This window comes from Saccopteryx leptura, chromosome 8, assembly GCF_036850995.1.
Source record: "Saccopteryx leptura isolate mSacLep1 chromosome 8, mSacLep1_pri_phased_curated, whole genome shotgun sequence".
Taxonomy (NCBI): domain Eukaryota; kingdom Metazoa; phylum Chordata; class Mammalia; order Chiroptera; family Emballonuridae; genus Saccopteryx; species Saccopteryx leptura.
Genome location: NC_089510.1, coordinates 84,031,158 through 84,047,507, shown reverse-complemented (window position 1 = coordinate 84,047,507; position 16,350 = coordinate 84,031,158). Strand labels below are relative to the sequence as shown.

The following is a 16,350-nucleotide window of genomic DNA, read 5'->3' as shown; positions in this document are numbered from 1 at the left end:
TAAAAGGCATCCAAATTGGAAAAGAAGAAGTAAAACTATCATTATTTGCAGATGATATGATATTGTATATAGAAAACACTAAAATCGCAATCAAAAAACTACATGACCTGATAAATGAATTCGGCAAGGTGGCAGGATATAAAATCAATACTCAGAAATCAGAGGCATTTTTATACACTAACAAGGAACTGTCAGAAAGAAAAATTAAGGAATCAATCCCCTTTACCATTGCAACCAAAAAAATAAAGTACCTAGGAATAAATTTAACCAGGGAGATTAAAGACTTGTACTCGGAAAATTATAAAACATTGATAAAAGAAATAGGCTGTGGAGAAAAAGGAACCCTTATACACTATTGGTGGGAATGTAAAGTAGTACAACCATTATGGAAGAAAGTATGGTGATTCCTCAAAAAATTGAAAATAGAACTACCTTATGACCCAGCAATCCCTCTACTGGGTATATACCCCCAAAACTCAAAAATATTGATACGTAAAGACACACGCAGCCCCATGTTCATTGCAGCATTGTTCACAGTGGCCAGGACATGGAAACAACCAAAAAGCCCATCAATAGATGACTGGATAAAGAAGATGTGGCACATATACACTATGGAATACTACTCAGCCATAAGAAATGATGACATCGGATCATTTACAGCAAAATGGTGGGATCTTGATAACATTATATGAAGTGAAATAAGTAAATCAGAAAAAACCAGGAACTGCATTATTCCATACGTAGGTAGGACATAAAAGTGAAACTAAGAGACATTGATAAGAGTGTGGTGGTTACGGGGGAAGGGGGGAGAGGGAGAAGGAAAGGGGGAGGGGGAGGGGCACAAAGAAAACTAGATAGAAGGTGACAGAGGACAATCTAACTTTGGGTGATGGGTATGCAACATAATTGAACAACAAGATAACCTGGACTTGTTAACTTTGAATATATGTATCCTGATTTATTGATGTCGCCCCATTAAAAAATAAAATTATTTAATTAAAAAAAAAAGAAGTCAGGGAAGATACGAGCAAGTGGAGGCATATACCATTCTCATGGTTAGGAAGAATAAACATCATTAAAATGTCTATATTACCCAAAGCAATTTATAAATTCAACACAATACCAATTAAAATACCAATGACTTACTTCAAAGATATAGAACACATATTCCAAAAAATTATATGGAACCAAAAGAGAACACGAATAATCTCAGCAATCTTGAAAAGAAAGAATAAAGCGGGAGGTATCACACTTCCAGATATCAAGTTATATTATGAGGCCATTGTACTCAAAACAGCCTGGTACTGGCATAAGAACAGGCATATAGATCAATGGAACAGAACTGAGAAAACAGAAATAAACCCACACTTTTATCGACAACTGATATTTGACAAAGGAGGTAAGAGCATACATTGGAGTAAAGACAGCCTCTTCAACAAATGGTGTTGGGAAAATTGGACAGCTACCTGCAAAAAAAAGAAACTAGACCACCAACTTACACCATTCACAAAAATAAACTCAAAATGAATAAAAGACTTAAATGTAAGCCGTGAAACCATAAGCATCTTAGAAGAAATCATAGGCAGTAAGCTCTCTGACATCTCTCGCAGCAATATATTTGTTGATTTGTCTCCACGGGCAAGTGAAACAAAAGACAGAATGAACACATGGGACTATATCAAACTAAAAAGCTTCTGCACAGCTAAAGAACAGAATAAAAAGACAAACTACACAATGGGAGAATATACTTGACAATGCGTCTGATAATGGGTTAATAACCAAAATTTATAAAGAACTTGTAAAACTTAGTATCAGGAAGACAAACAATCCAATCCAAAAATGGGCAAAAGAAATGAATAGACACTTCTCCAAAGAGGACACACAGATGGCCAATAGGCATATGAAAAAATGCTCAACATCACTAATCATTAGAGAAATGCAAATTAAAACCACAATGAGATATCACCTCACACCAGTCAGAATGGTGCTCATCAACAAAACAACACAGAATAAGTGCTGGCTAGGATGTGGAGAAAAGGGAACCCTCCTGCACTGCTGGTGGGAATGCACACTGGTGCAGCCACTGTGGAAACAGTATGGAGATTCCTCAAGAAATTAAAAATCGAACTGCCTTTTGACCCAGCTATACCACTGTTAGGAATATACCCCAAGAACACCGTAGCACTGTTTGAAAAGAAGAAATGCACCCCCATGTTTATGGCAGCATTGTTCACAATAGTGAAGATCTGGAAACAGCCCAAGTGTCCATCAGAGGATGAGTGGATTAAAAAGCTTTGGTACATATATACTATGGAATACTACTCAGCCATAAGAAATGATGACATCGGATCATTTACGATAACATGGATGAACTTTGATAACATTATACTGAGTGAAATAAGTAAATCAGAAAAAACTAAGAACTATATGATTCCATACATAGGTGGGACATAAAAGTGAGACTCAGAGACATGGACAACAGTGTTGGGGTTTCAGGGTGGGGGAGAGGAGAGGGAGGGGGTTGGGGGAGGGGAGGGGCACAAAAAAACCAGTTAGAAGGTGATGGAAGACAATTTTATCAATGTCACCCCATCAAAATTAATCAAAAAAAAAAAAAAAAAAAAAGAATGTGTCTCACGGCTAATTCAGGCAGTTAGAAGAAAAGTATACGGATGCTAATTCTGCTTCTCAGGCCACATCCTGCAAAAGGGACCCCAAGCAAATTGGTGATTTGGCTCCTCTGATTTTGCCAATTGGATTAAAAAAAATAGGTCAGGAATGCTCTGAAATGGAACTAACAATATATGATCATAAATTTAAAGGACTTTTAGATACTGGAGCTGATGTATCTGTTATTGCTAAGCTACATTGGCCTCCTTCCTGGCCCACTCATGCAGCAGCCACAGAATTATAAGGTATAGGGCAGAGTTAATCCCCTCAACAAAATTCTAGTTTTCTACATTGGGAAGATTAAGAAGGTCATTCTGGATTTTTTAAGCCTTATGTGCTCCCTGGATGGCCAGTTAATTTGTGGGGTAGAGATGTTTTGAAAAATATGGGAGCGTTGCTTGTCAGTCCTAATGGTTTAGTCAGTACTCAGATGCTTGATCGGGGATTTTTGCCCACTAAGGGACTAGGAAAAGAACAACGAGGAATTCTCACCCCCATAGAAGTGGCACCCAATACCAGAAGGTGTGGATTAGGATATCAAAATTTAGCATAGGGGCCTTGATAGCTCCTGCTACCTCAATAATGCATTGTGCAGACCCAATTACTTGGAAATCCTATATGGGTAGACCAATGGCCCCTTTCTCAGGAGAAACTTAGGGCAGCTGCTCAATTGGTACAAGAGCAGCTACAGCTTGGGCACAGTGAACCATCTAATAGCCCATGAAATACACTTCCATATTTTGATCTTGTTGCCTCTTGGATTACCAAGGGGCATAGGCGACCCTTACAGCTTATAGGTTTTGAGCCTCAAAATTATTGTTGTTCCTTTTTTCAAAGGATCAACAACAATGGCTCTGGGAAACTTCCACTAAATGGCAAATCGCTCTTGCAAATCAATGGACAAATTTATACTGAAACTGTCAACTTAAAATCAGCTCAAAGTCTAGAATTATATGCCACTATCATGGCTTTTCAGCATTTGCCATATTCCCCCTTTAATCTATATAGAGACAGCAAATATTTACTTATGGTGTTTCCACTATAAAGACTGCTGTCTTAGGGACAAATGCTGATGAACTATTTCAGCAGTTCCTCCTTCTTCAAAGACTTGTATGTCAACATAGAGCTCCATGTTTTATAGGACATACTCGAGCTCACTCCATGCTCCCTGGAGCTTTAGCACAAGGGCATTCCCCCCCCCCCCTTTTTTTTTCTTTTTTGTATTTTTCTGAAGTTGGAAACGGGGAGACAGTCAGACAGACTCCCTCATGCGCCCGACCAGGATCCACCTGGCACACCTACCATGGGGGATGCTTTGCCCATCTAGGGTGTTGCTCTGTTGCAACCAGAGCCATTCAAGTGCCTGAGGCAGAGGCCACGGGGCCATCCTTAGCGCCCAGCCCATCTTTGCTCCGTTGGAGCCTTGGCGGCGGGAGGAAAAGAGAGAGACAGAGAGGAAGGGGAGTGTGAGGGGTGGAGAGGCAGATGGGCTCTTCTTCTGTGTGCTCTGGCTGGGAATCAAACCCAGGAATTCTGAATGCCAGGCCAATGCTCTACCACTGAACAAACTGGCCAGGGCCTAGGAATGCCCTTGTTGATCAAGCTACCCAAAAGAAAATTATTTGGAGCAACCATGACAGATTGAGTAATTCAGTCTCATACTATTCATCACCAGAACGCTGAAGCCCTGTGTAAACAGTTTCAACTTTCTCAGGAAGCAGCATGGCAGATTGGGAAATCCTATCCAAGGGGTCCTATACTACAATCTGCCCCTTCATTTGGAGTTAACTTTCAAGGACCCCTACCAGGACAACTTTGGCAAATGGATGTTACTCATATACCTTCATTTGGCAAACAGTCCTATGTCCACGTTACAGTGGATACATATTCTGGATTTATAGTAACCTCTGGCAGAATAGGAGAGGCTGCTAAGCATGTTATAGCTCATTGTCTGTATGCATTGTTCTATTATTGGATTTCCTAAACTGGTTAAACTGAAAATGCTCCTACATATGGAGCAAAAGCATTTACAGTATTTTGTCGTTCTTACAATCTTTAAAGTCAAGGTATTATTAACATGTACCCAGCAAATATTTTAAGGTCAATTAAAAAAATTTAAAAGAGGGTAGTCATATCCTGGAACTCCTACAGGTCTACCATATCATGCTTTTTAACTTAAAAAATTTTTAATTTCTTTTGAATGCTGATGAACAGGAGACACCAAATCTTTTTCTCCTGCAAACTACTACCTTCTTTATTTGATCCAGCTAATAACACTGTTTTATCTTTTTCCAAATAGCTCCAGATATATGATCTATTTAATATAAATATTTATATAGGCAGATGGGGATCCTCAAACCCCTCAGTGAGATCTTCTGAGCATGGCTTTTAAGATACCAAGAGGCAGAAAAAGCCCAATAGAGATCAGGGGAACTATCAGCTTTTAGGATACACCCTTAAAGGCTCCAACGCCCCAAAGGGGTCTCATAGGATGCCATCTGAGTCCTGCTTCAGTAGTGGAAAGGAAGGTCACTGAGCTAAAGCCTGACAGACTTACATGCCTCTGCTGTGAGGAAACAGGGACACTGGAAGGTAGGCTTCCCCCTCGCTCCTCTAAGGGAGGGTTCAGTCTCTTCCAGCCCTGCTTCAGACACCTATGACCTAACCTTGCCCAGAATGCTGGGGTTTGCCACAGAAGGCTGAAGGTGCCTAGGGCCATCGGCCCCATCTATGACACTGTGGACGAGCCTAGGGTATTTCTCCCAAGAAGCAGGTAAACTGATCTCATTTGCACAAGGGCCACTTAACTATGTCTTGCCTGAATAGTCAGGTTTTTTATTCTTCCCTCGAAGATCTCTGTTGTGGGTGTTGATAGTCCTATTTTTTGCTGCTTTGTTTAATATATAGTGTTTTCTTTATTCCTCCTACCTCAATGCCCCACTCATATTTCAGGCTGGGACCTACTCCTAATTTAGAGCTCTCTTTCCCCCTTTTGCCAACTTCTATTATGAATCTACCTTTGCCACCCAGCTTAGTGTATTCTCTTTACCACGCCACAGTCACAGAGCTCCAGGGAAAAGTAACCTGGTTTCATCTCTCCATGCAGAGGAGAACAGAAGCTCCATATCCACACATGCTGCAGATGGCTTTTCCAGTCTACCTGAATTATTACCAGCTAGAAGCAGCAGTCATTGGGACTTGGATGTGAGCTGCAAAGTATAGAATTGTGACAACAATTCCAGTGCCATGCGGACTTTTCCTGGATGTGGACTTTTCCTGGACTCCTGCTCCTTGTGACAGCTCATAACAGACTGAACTGGGGTTGAGGTGCATTTTCAGGGATTTGGCATGGTGTTGGGGCCAACTTGGACTTGGTGAACATGTTAAGGACACTACTCTTTTATGGATTCTTGCTGTATTGGCCAAGAGTTTGCTTAAAGGCTTTAATCACTGTAAAAAAAAAATAGAAGACTGGATAAAGAAGATGTGGCACATATACACCATGTATACTATTCAGCCATAAGAAATGATGACATCGGATCACTTACAACAAAATGGTGGGATTTTGATAACATTATACGGAGTGAAATAAGTAAATCAGAAAAAAACAAGAACTGCAGGATTCCATACATTGGTGGGACATAAAAACAAGACTAGGAGACATGGACAAGAGTGTGGTGGTTATGGGGGGTGGGGAGAGGGAAGGAGGGAGAGTGGGAGGGGGTGGGGGAGGGGCATAAAGAAAACTAGATAGAAGGTGATGGAGGACAGTCTGACTTTGGGTGATGGGTATGCAACAGAATCGAATGACAAGATAACCTGGACATGTTTTCTTTGAATATATGTATTCTGATTTATTGATGTCACCCCATTAAAATAAAAATTTATTTATTAAAAAATATATATATAAAGTAGGAAAGTAACTTTACACTATAAAATTTATAAAGCAGAGTTACAGCAAGTTAAAGCATATAATAATAATTACTTACCAAGTACTTTATGTCAGATTTTCGCTAAGTTTAGCAAAATAAATCTTTATGAAACAACTGACTATAATTAAATCTTTTTATTTATACTTTGGTTGCTCTGCTACTGCCCACCATGAAAGGTGGAATGCCCACTAGGGGGCAGTAGGGACTAGGTTGACTACCACTGCTCTAGTTGATACCTCTGTAAAACCTAATGCAGTTAGATATCCATATGAAGTAAAATCAAAATTCTCACTTCCACTGTGTTGACCTTGTGTCAAGTACAAGGATGGGGTTGAGGGGCACAATGGTCAAGAGCTCTCCCTGACAAAGGAACTGTGAGGAGGAAACAAACTTTTAACAGTTAAGTCTCAGAGTGTGAAGAGAAGTGTAGAGAGAGGCCTAAGAAGGAAGTGCTCAATCTGGGGACTGGGGAAAGTTACTGCTGAAAAGAAGGGCACTTTGGAAAGAATCTTGAAGACCACAAAAGAGTTTACTGAGCATACTCAAAAGGAAAGCACATTCCAGGAAAAAGGAGCAGCTGTAGTACATAGGACTACATAATCTAAAGAACAATAAAAATAACCCTGACGACCAAGCAAGGGAGCACAGCAGGGTGAGGGCCATGACAGCTGTCTTCGGCTATCTGGGGGACTATCTGACTAGGCGTTACGTCTTCCAGTAGAAGATAATATGACAGTCAAGGGGACAAGGACAGGGACACCTACAAGAGTGTACATTTCAGTTTAATATGTATAAAAACATTCTAGAAAACAGAACAAGGAAACTAGTTGCTTTGAGTGGCAAGTTTACACCATAATTATCTAGTTTTAGAGTCAGTTTGGGCTCTAATTCTAGCTTAGTTCAAGGTAAGTGCTTAATAAATAGTAGCTATACATATTGTGAGATGTTGAATGCACCTCCACACTCTGAGTCCCAATACCACACCAGCTGTCACCTGTGGCAGTGTCCCATGCATTGACCTAAAATGCTGAGGTTGCCAGTTTGAAACCCTGGGCTTCCCTGGTCAAGGCACTTATGGGAGTTGATGCTTCCTGATCCACCCCCCTTTGCCCTCTCTCTTTCTCTCTATCTCTCTCCTCTCTAAAATATGAATAAAAATCTTTTTAAAAATTTAATAAATGAACATTTTACATTTTAATATAAATGACACTAATAATAGTCACTAACATTCACTTAACACTTATTAAGCACCAAGCATTGTGGTAGCCTTTTATATACACTATTTCATTAATTCTCGCAAGAACCCTACAAGGTAAGTGATGATATTATAATACCCATTTTATAGGTAAGGAAATTTAGTCTTAGAAAAGTCAAGTAATATACTAAAGGTCCCAACTAAGCAGTGGTCTAACCTAACAATTTTGCAGCATAATTTATAACAATCTTATATTAATAGGTATGTATTCCCACATAAGTTTTTAATTCCAATGTTTTTATTTGAATCTTAAATGTAGGAAGTCCAGAAAACAAATATACACTCCTCAATCTAATAAACAGATGAAAAAGTTGAGTTCTTTTGGTCTTAATCTCACACTCTAGAACACTGTTGAGAAAAAAGGGCCCTCACAGCACCCAGGCCATGTTCAACTAAGTGGTCTTTGAGCATCAAATTAAAAGTTCCAGTCTTCTTACCTAATGTATGATTTTATTCATATAAAGTGTTCAGCAAGGGCATATCTATAGAGGTGGAAAGTAGAAGAGTTGGCTAGGACTAGGTGAGAAAAAAAGGAGAGAAGGGAGGGTGAATACAGGTTTCTGTGTAGGGTGATGAAAATATTCTACAGTTCTACAATTAAACAGACCATAGAGACAGATGCAGAGAACAGACTGATGGTTTCCAGATGGGAAGGAGTTTGGGGGACAGGGTGAAAAAGGTGAAGGGATTAAAAAGTACAGGTTGGCAGTTATAAAATAGTCATGGGGATGTCAAGTACAGCAAACAGAATTTGGGTAACAATACTGTAATGATTAGGTATGGTGCCATTTGGAAATATCAGAGGGAACACTTGGTAATGTATAAGATTGTCTAAGCACTATGCTGTACACCTAAAACTAATACAAAATGATACTGAATGGAAAGTGTAATTAAATAAAATTAAATTTAAGAAAAGAAAATGCTCTATAATTACATTACGATGATGGCTATACAACTCTGTAAAAACACTAAAAACCACTGAATTGTACTCTTCAAAGGGATTAACTTTGTGATATGTAAGTTATACACACTCAATAAAGCTGCTAAGGAATAATTTCCAGGGTATAGTATCAAGTGATCTCTAGTCACTCATACGGCTGCTATCTTTCAGAACAAACATGGAAACCAGATGTGTAATAATTAAGCCTGTACTCAAGAACAAAATGTTCACCCAACAATGATGAAAATATAAACCATGCCTGTCAGGTTGAAAGTTTTCCTTGGAAACAGTAATAAGTCTTCAGGCTCTTTTTCAAATGTTGTTAGGAAGTGCTGAATGGTCTTAGCTTTTGATTTTTATCAACCTAGGAAAACTGGAAATACAATTTCATTCATCATTACTAAACTTTTAAAATGAACAGAATGGAATATTAGAAATAGCAATGGGAGAGTCAAAACACCTCAAAAGGCCCAGAAGTCTCCAACCGAATCAGCCAGAACCTTGTGGCATTCGGGACACAATCATTCTGGGCTTCCTTTGTACAATGAAGAAGGGAAAGAACGAAATCAACTACTCTTGGGTTCTTTCCCATCTACATTATTCCAATTGGACCATCTCTTCTAAGGATTGTCTCAATATGTTGACTGGTCTTCTTCTAAACATCATCAACTGCTCTTATACCAAGGAAACTTATCACAATCCAATGGAAATCCATACAAGTGTCTTTCCTGGACTGATGTTTCAGGTATTTAAATAAGCTTCAGCACACATTCCTTCTTAAATAAATTAGTCACCTTAAAATTTTATTAACTATAACATCTGACAGAAAATTTCAACCTGATGCATAAAAATAAAAAAATAGTTGCCTACAATAATGCATTAAAGTAGCAAAATAATTGTTGTCCACAGTAAAAGTATCCTCTCCTTTATAAAAATTGATCTTGCTTCAACTCTGACCTGTCACTCCTAATCTATTTTATTATACAAATAATAAATTTTTCTTCAAAGAAACCTTACATTTACAAACTATTTGAGGAAATTAAAATCACTCTTAGAGTCACTAACTTAAGTAGATTTTGGGTGATGTTAACCTATTAAATTTGGGTATGTCCTATTCTCACATTTCTTTCTAAGAGTAGTTTTTACTTTTGAATATAAAGCAATCATGTTTTAGACTACTACCTTGCAGAAATAAATACAAACTATCAAAAATTCCACCTCGAATCCCTAAACCCTAAACCTTATTAACTTAAGGTGACTATCCTTTCTACTATTTCTCTGAGCACAACACACACAAAGAGGTATATTTTAAACATGGCCAAGTCTGTGATGTACAAATAGTCTGATATCCAATGTTTTAACTTAAAGATCTAGCATTACCATTTCCTTCTTTTACAATTTTTCATAAGTAAAATTGTAATAGCTGCATGATGGTTCATCATGTAAATTTCCTCTTTTACTATATATCTTATTTCCAACTTTTCATGATGATAAATGATGCTTCAATGAGTATTTTTGTACTGAAACCTTGCAAACTCCTGCCTTAAGAATTTCAAGCTACCACCCTATTTTTTTAGTGATTTCTTCTATTGGTTTTAGGAAGAGAAAGTGTTTCCTCAGCCAAAGATTACAATTTTTGTTTGATTTCTTTTTTTATAACTTGGCTCCTTAATTCATGGACTATATTTTAATATATTGTTCAAGATTCCAAACTCATTTGCCACATGTTGAAGTTTAGCAGATATTGGTGACTTATTCAACATTTCAAATGCACATTTGTTTTTAAAGGAAATACATGCCTCATCTTCTTGGCTTTCCACTGTGCCTCAGAAAGCCTTCAGGACTGATAAAATAACCAGAGTTCCGATTCTCAGCAGGAAATCACACTGGGCAGGAATGAAGAGGCATTCCCAAGCCAAATTCAAGCCAAACAATCAGATGATCCAAGTTCCTAGCCTCAGTGTTTTATTATTTTAGGCTTAAAAAGTTCCAAGATTAGCTTATGTAGTTGAAAGACAGTTTTCAATGCTGTGGGCTTTTTTTCCAAAGTGGACTGGTCACCACTGGTCTCATTTACTGAGCACAAGCAACCTCTATAGACTGCCTTGGTCAGCATGCTCTTGTCATTGGTCACCAGTAAAACAGTTGAGAAAGCAGAGCACACACTCACCCCAGCAGAAGAATAACACAAAGGACATGCCTTACTACTGGTTGACAGTGGGTCAACCAGTATCTCTGAGTCTGAAAAGCAGCACAGGTGTCAGTATTTACATGGCTGCTTCTCATTAATAATGAATATCAGATTCCATTTCCCAAGAACGTGAACTTCTCATATCAATTTTTCCCCCCACTGTGGGGCCCCTCCAAGGCACAGTACTGTTACTGCTGCTTACTAGCTGCTGGGACTTGAGGAAAATTACATAGCCTCTCTGGAACAGTTTCCACAGCGGGAAAACGGGCATAACGAAGACAACTGGCCTCTTAGGGCTGTTGTGTGGATTAAATAAGATGCTTAGAACAGCACGGCCCTTAGGAAATTTTTGAGTGCTAGTTATTATTATTACTCTTTCCACTGCCTCCGCTACTCCTGCCATGCCTCCTGTGACCATCACCCCAGAAGTGTCAGAGGTGCAACTTAAATTGAGTTCTTCAGAATGAAAGAGGGGGCTGGGGAGGTCTGGCCAGATCAGTCTGGGAGCAAAATCTGTTGTCAGCCTTTGCAACCCCACTGGAGAGCATTTATTGTCTTTACTAAAATAGTGAATTTCCGGGGTGGATGGCATCACACTGTCCCCTGATTTCTGTCCCCACCTTCGGACAGGTAAGCACAAGAGTCCGGCACGCCGGCACCTTCAGTGACCGTGCAAGGCCTAGGCAAGAAAAAGGTGGAGGTGGCACTGTTCACTGCAGCCATCACCTGAATCTCAGGGGACAGACAGACACTGCAGAGCAGCGCTGACACCTCCCAAAGGCGCCGAGTAAAGATGCGGACCACGGCGGAAACGAGAATGATCTGGGGTGTGAGTGAAACAGGCCCAAAGGTGAAAATTTATCAAGGTTCAGCAGTCAGAAAAACCACCTCTAATATCACAGTTAGGCCTACTTTGCCATTTCTTTTTTAGAGTGTTTCTCTTCTGCGGCCATTCAAGTTTCCTAATGCTCGGAGTGTGGGCCAATTCACGTTGAAATAGTTCAGCACAGGATTTGTCTCCAACCTCAAAACTCAGATTCATTTTAAAAGGAAATAGGTTCATATGCCTCTGGATCATTTGCCAGGTTCATGAGCTTTCGGACATTAGTGACACTTTGAATATCAGCAAGAAAGTATGTCAGATAAAAATTAATCAACTCAAAGCTTAACTTAAAATTAGAGAAAATGAGACATATCCCTCTCTGATTTTTGCCAAAAGGCAGAAATGGAACCAAACAAAACTAAGTCTGGCAAAACGAGAACAAGAATGGCCATGCGTGTCCAGACCTAGAGTCAGAAACAAGATGTGCTCGGCCACATGATCCCCAAAGCACAGACACTGACACTCTACTGCGCGGTCTCTTCTCTGCCCATGTTCGGCCGAAACTTATTTTAATGAATATTCTTTGGGAAAACCCTAAAATTTGGCTTTTAGGGTATCCCCCTCTTATTCTATTCTTTTCTCATTGTTTATTCCTGTTTCTAATCAGTGGGATTTTGTTTCATTATCATCTCTAGAAGAAAAGGACACGGAGCAGTTGAGAACACAGAAACTGAGACCTCCCAGATGTGAATAAGCCTTGGAACACTTTCATCCATGCAAAATAAGTGCAAAGAAGTAATCAATGAGTAAAACGTCTTTGTGTGGTCTTTCAAAATCACTGGGCAGGTACAATCAGACTGACCAAATTCTTCCTTTAAAGTTTAAATGAATAGCTTTAATAGTTACTAACAGCACATACATGCAACAATAGCATATATTAAGCAAGTCATAGCAATCTTCACAGGTTTTGAGGGAAATTTACTAAAAACCTTTAAGATTTGCTTTTAAATAAAGCACCTGCAGAGCAGCGCAGTGATATGGCTGCACAACCGTGTGTTAGGGTGTAAAGTACAGTCCGTTTCGTAACCCTGAAATGGCATGCGGCCATAACTTTACAACTTCAGCCTTAGCAGAAATGCAAACTGGGATCCTTAAAACTTAGCAAGTCATCTCAAAGATGTTTTTAAGTACCTATTTCTGTCTCTCTTCTCCCTTAATTTTATTTTCTTTTTTTTAAAAACAGAACTGAAGAGGAGAGAACAGACCCTTTCTGAAATACTGTATTTAGAGGAGACTAAACTGGCAATAACAGAAGCAGAGCAGCATCTAGTAAAGCACTAGTACATTATCTTGAATCAAAGCACACTGAAAATAACATCAAATCAAGTATATTTCATAAAGTGCAGTAAACTTTAAAACATTATCAAACTGAGCTCTTATAGATCAATTTCATGCTGGATGGCATTGGTGACAAGTTCACAAAGGTGAAATTGCTCTCTGGATTTTTCAGGTAATGAAATTAAGGAAAATATTCTCATGATACTTAGTTTCACTGACTTAATTTCATTTTACTACTATTAACAATACTCTTATATCTTACAAGGCACATTCCGTCTTTCTGCTCATATTTACTCCTGGAGCAATCTCAGATTCTGAGGACTCACCTAAAAACTGACACCTAAGGAAGAGGTCAGTTCAGCTTAATCCACCTGTACACTCTGCCCACATCAGTTCCCAGGCAGCTATTTTATGAAATATTCTAGAAAAATGCCAGACTTATTTTCAAATAGAAACTTAAAACGATACTCTGGTTCACTAGCTATGAGGAGCAGGCCCCAGGGACACCAGGCGCCAGGCATGCCCCAGTGTGGGAGGAACGCCACTCGCTGGACTGGACACCCTGCCGCTGAACATTCAAAAATAAAATGAAGTCATGTGCACAAAATCACAGTTATACCTAGAAGATTGATGGGAGGACACACACAAAAAGTAACTCTGAAAAATGCTTACAAACAAGTACAAATCTCTAAACAGCAAATTCAACACAGATAGGTTATTTCTTCTTGGATTCCACTGCATTTAAGAGTGTCGAACAATGCATATAGTATAAGGAGAATTGTAAACCACAAACCTCCATTATTTTCTAAAAGAGCACAGTAACAGCACAAATGTTATGCTGTCTTCTCATCGCCCAATAAGCACAGAAAGAAAATCTGACATATGCAGCACAAAGTTCAAAATGTTATGTACTAACCTGGTGCCGCTGTGAAAATGGTTGCTCCATGTTGCTTTAACAAAAGAATCCTTACTATGAAACTAATCTCCAAAACAGCTGACAGTCGAGACAGGAAAAACACTGACAACCCTGGGAATCCACACACACGGAATACAGTCTGTTCCCTGTTTTGGGCTCTGCCTCTCTAAAGGCAACTTAAGTCAAAGCCAAGCCCACAAAGCACTTTAGCCTATAAGCTTTAGTAATGAATTTGAAACCACACCCCGTATGGTAACTAGACACGGGAGGCTATGAGAAATAAAATCACAGAGAGCACGAGCTGAGGCTTCGTTTTTGTACTTGCTGTCCAAGAAAACTATAACACACAAACTTAAACAAAGAATATTCAAACCCTTGTCCCCCTTCAGACACTGTACTAAAGTGACTCATTTATTTTAAACAAGAGGAATACAGTCTGCCTTCCATTAGGGCCATGAAATGAGTTTTATGTCGTTATTCAAGTTGGGTGATGGTGGTGGTGAAATGTACAACACTGCAATTTCACATTGTGTAAGAAGGACACATCATGTTATTGTTACTGAGTCTCAAAGTCACATGTCATTTGTATTTTCAGATTTTGGGGGGTAGATCACATTAAAAAGGTCTTAAACCTCATTAATCACTAAAATCTAAAAACTAAGTTAAGTTCAAGAGGAAAATTTATCAAAGAACCTTCTAACTTCTGATTCTGACTTGGTGTCTGTAAATCAATCTGAAAATCACTCATAATTCAGTCTTGCCAATTACATTTAGGTTGTACATATATGATAACAGATTTTTGGTGGTTTTGTAATTTTTATAGTTTAAAATAGAACTTAATGTGACTTATTATGGTTTCAAAGTATGGAAGTTAAATTTATTTTTCATTCTAAAAAAATGTAAGTGGTAATTTCCTTAGGGCATTTATATCTTAACCCTTTGAGTAGAATGAACATTCATGTATGTCCTCATGCCTCCTGACCATCCAGAGTATGATAGTACAAAAATTTTTATTTTAAAAATGTGTGAGGCAACATTTTAAAAAGGCAAATGTATGTTCTTCTTGTTTCCATAAATTGGTTATCAAACAAACATGATTTAAAGTTAATAAAACTACAACTGGAACTAATTTCATTTTTTGAAAAAAAAACAAAAACTCACTCCTAGGGGTCAGCAAGCATGAAAAAAAACTCACTATTCAAAGGGTTAAAGGTCAACAATGTTCTAGTATATTGCTTAAGAAAGAATAAGAATCCATACTCTGCCTGACCTGTGGGGGCGCAGTGGATAAAGCGTCGACCTGGAAATGCTGAGGTTCAAAACCCTGGGCTTGCCTGGTCAAGGCACATATGGGAGTTGATGCTTCCTGCTCCTCCCCCCTTCTCTCTCTCTTCTCTCTCTCTCTCTCCTTTCTAAAATGAATTAAAAAAAAATAAAATGAAAAATAAAAACTTATTTGACCAACAACATTCGAGCTGGGACCTGCTGAATTTACTAAATCTTACTAAGAATGTATCTATATATACAAAAAGATAACTTTAAAAAAAAAAAAGAATCCATACTCTGCTTTTTAACATACTGTGTCTACAATATACAAAAATTTCCCCTAGTTTTCAGCTCCAAAATAGTTTCAATTCTAATAACTTGATTTCTATTCTATTTGAATAAGAGCTATATAACATAATGGTCAAAGTTACCTAACTTTATTGTTTCTTTGAAGCCATAAGATTGAACCAGATATTCCAAGAAAAACTTGATTCACTTGTTGGCAAATAGATTTGTACGTATTTCTGGTAAAAGTCAAGTTACTCAAAACCTATGAGACCTAAGACATTAGCATATGAGCTCAACAAGAGCAGGCAGGAAAAACCCAAGATTTCCTTACATCTGAGACTCGCCTGCCTCCCCCACCCAGACGCAGGTCAGGTCTCCATGATTTCTCATGAGGTCACTTTAGAATGACAGGGACAACACAGTCACCCCAGTGAGAAAACTACCCTAAACAAAGGAGTCCCATGCCTCAAAAAGGAGCCAGTACCCCACCTGGTGGCACAAGTAAGAAATCAACCTCACAGGAACTATTACTTTGATATTGGAAGTAAAACAAAAATAAAGAATCAATTATAAGAGCACATTAATGTCACATACAGTGTGTAGTAAGGATCATGAAGTTGTTTTCCCCTACAAGAGCAGATATTTCTAGGGGATATGAAAATACCCATGCAAAAACCAAAAAGTAATAACATTCAAAACCATCTCTTCTCTGTAGATCTAGTTTGCAAACA

At 38.6% G+C, this 16,350-nt stretch overlaps 1 protein-coding gene across 5 annotated transcripts in view; it reads right to left on the bottom strand.

The window, feature by feature from the left end:
- PLD1 (phospholipase D1) overlaps positions 1–16,350 on the bottom strand; it is a 337,459-nt gene that overhangs the window by 254,585 nt on the left and 66,524 nt on the right. For 3 of the 5 annotated variants that reach the window (XM_066347949.1, XM_066347952.1, XM_066347951.1), the window contains exon 1: positions 14,066–14,220. The exons of the other annotated variants lie outside the window; for them this stretch is intronic. The gene's annotated coding sequence lies outside the window, so the exon portion shown is untranslated. Of the gene's footprint in view, positions 1–14,065; positions 14,221–16,350 lie in introns of those variants that run through there. 5 annotated transcript variants of the gene reach the window in all.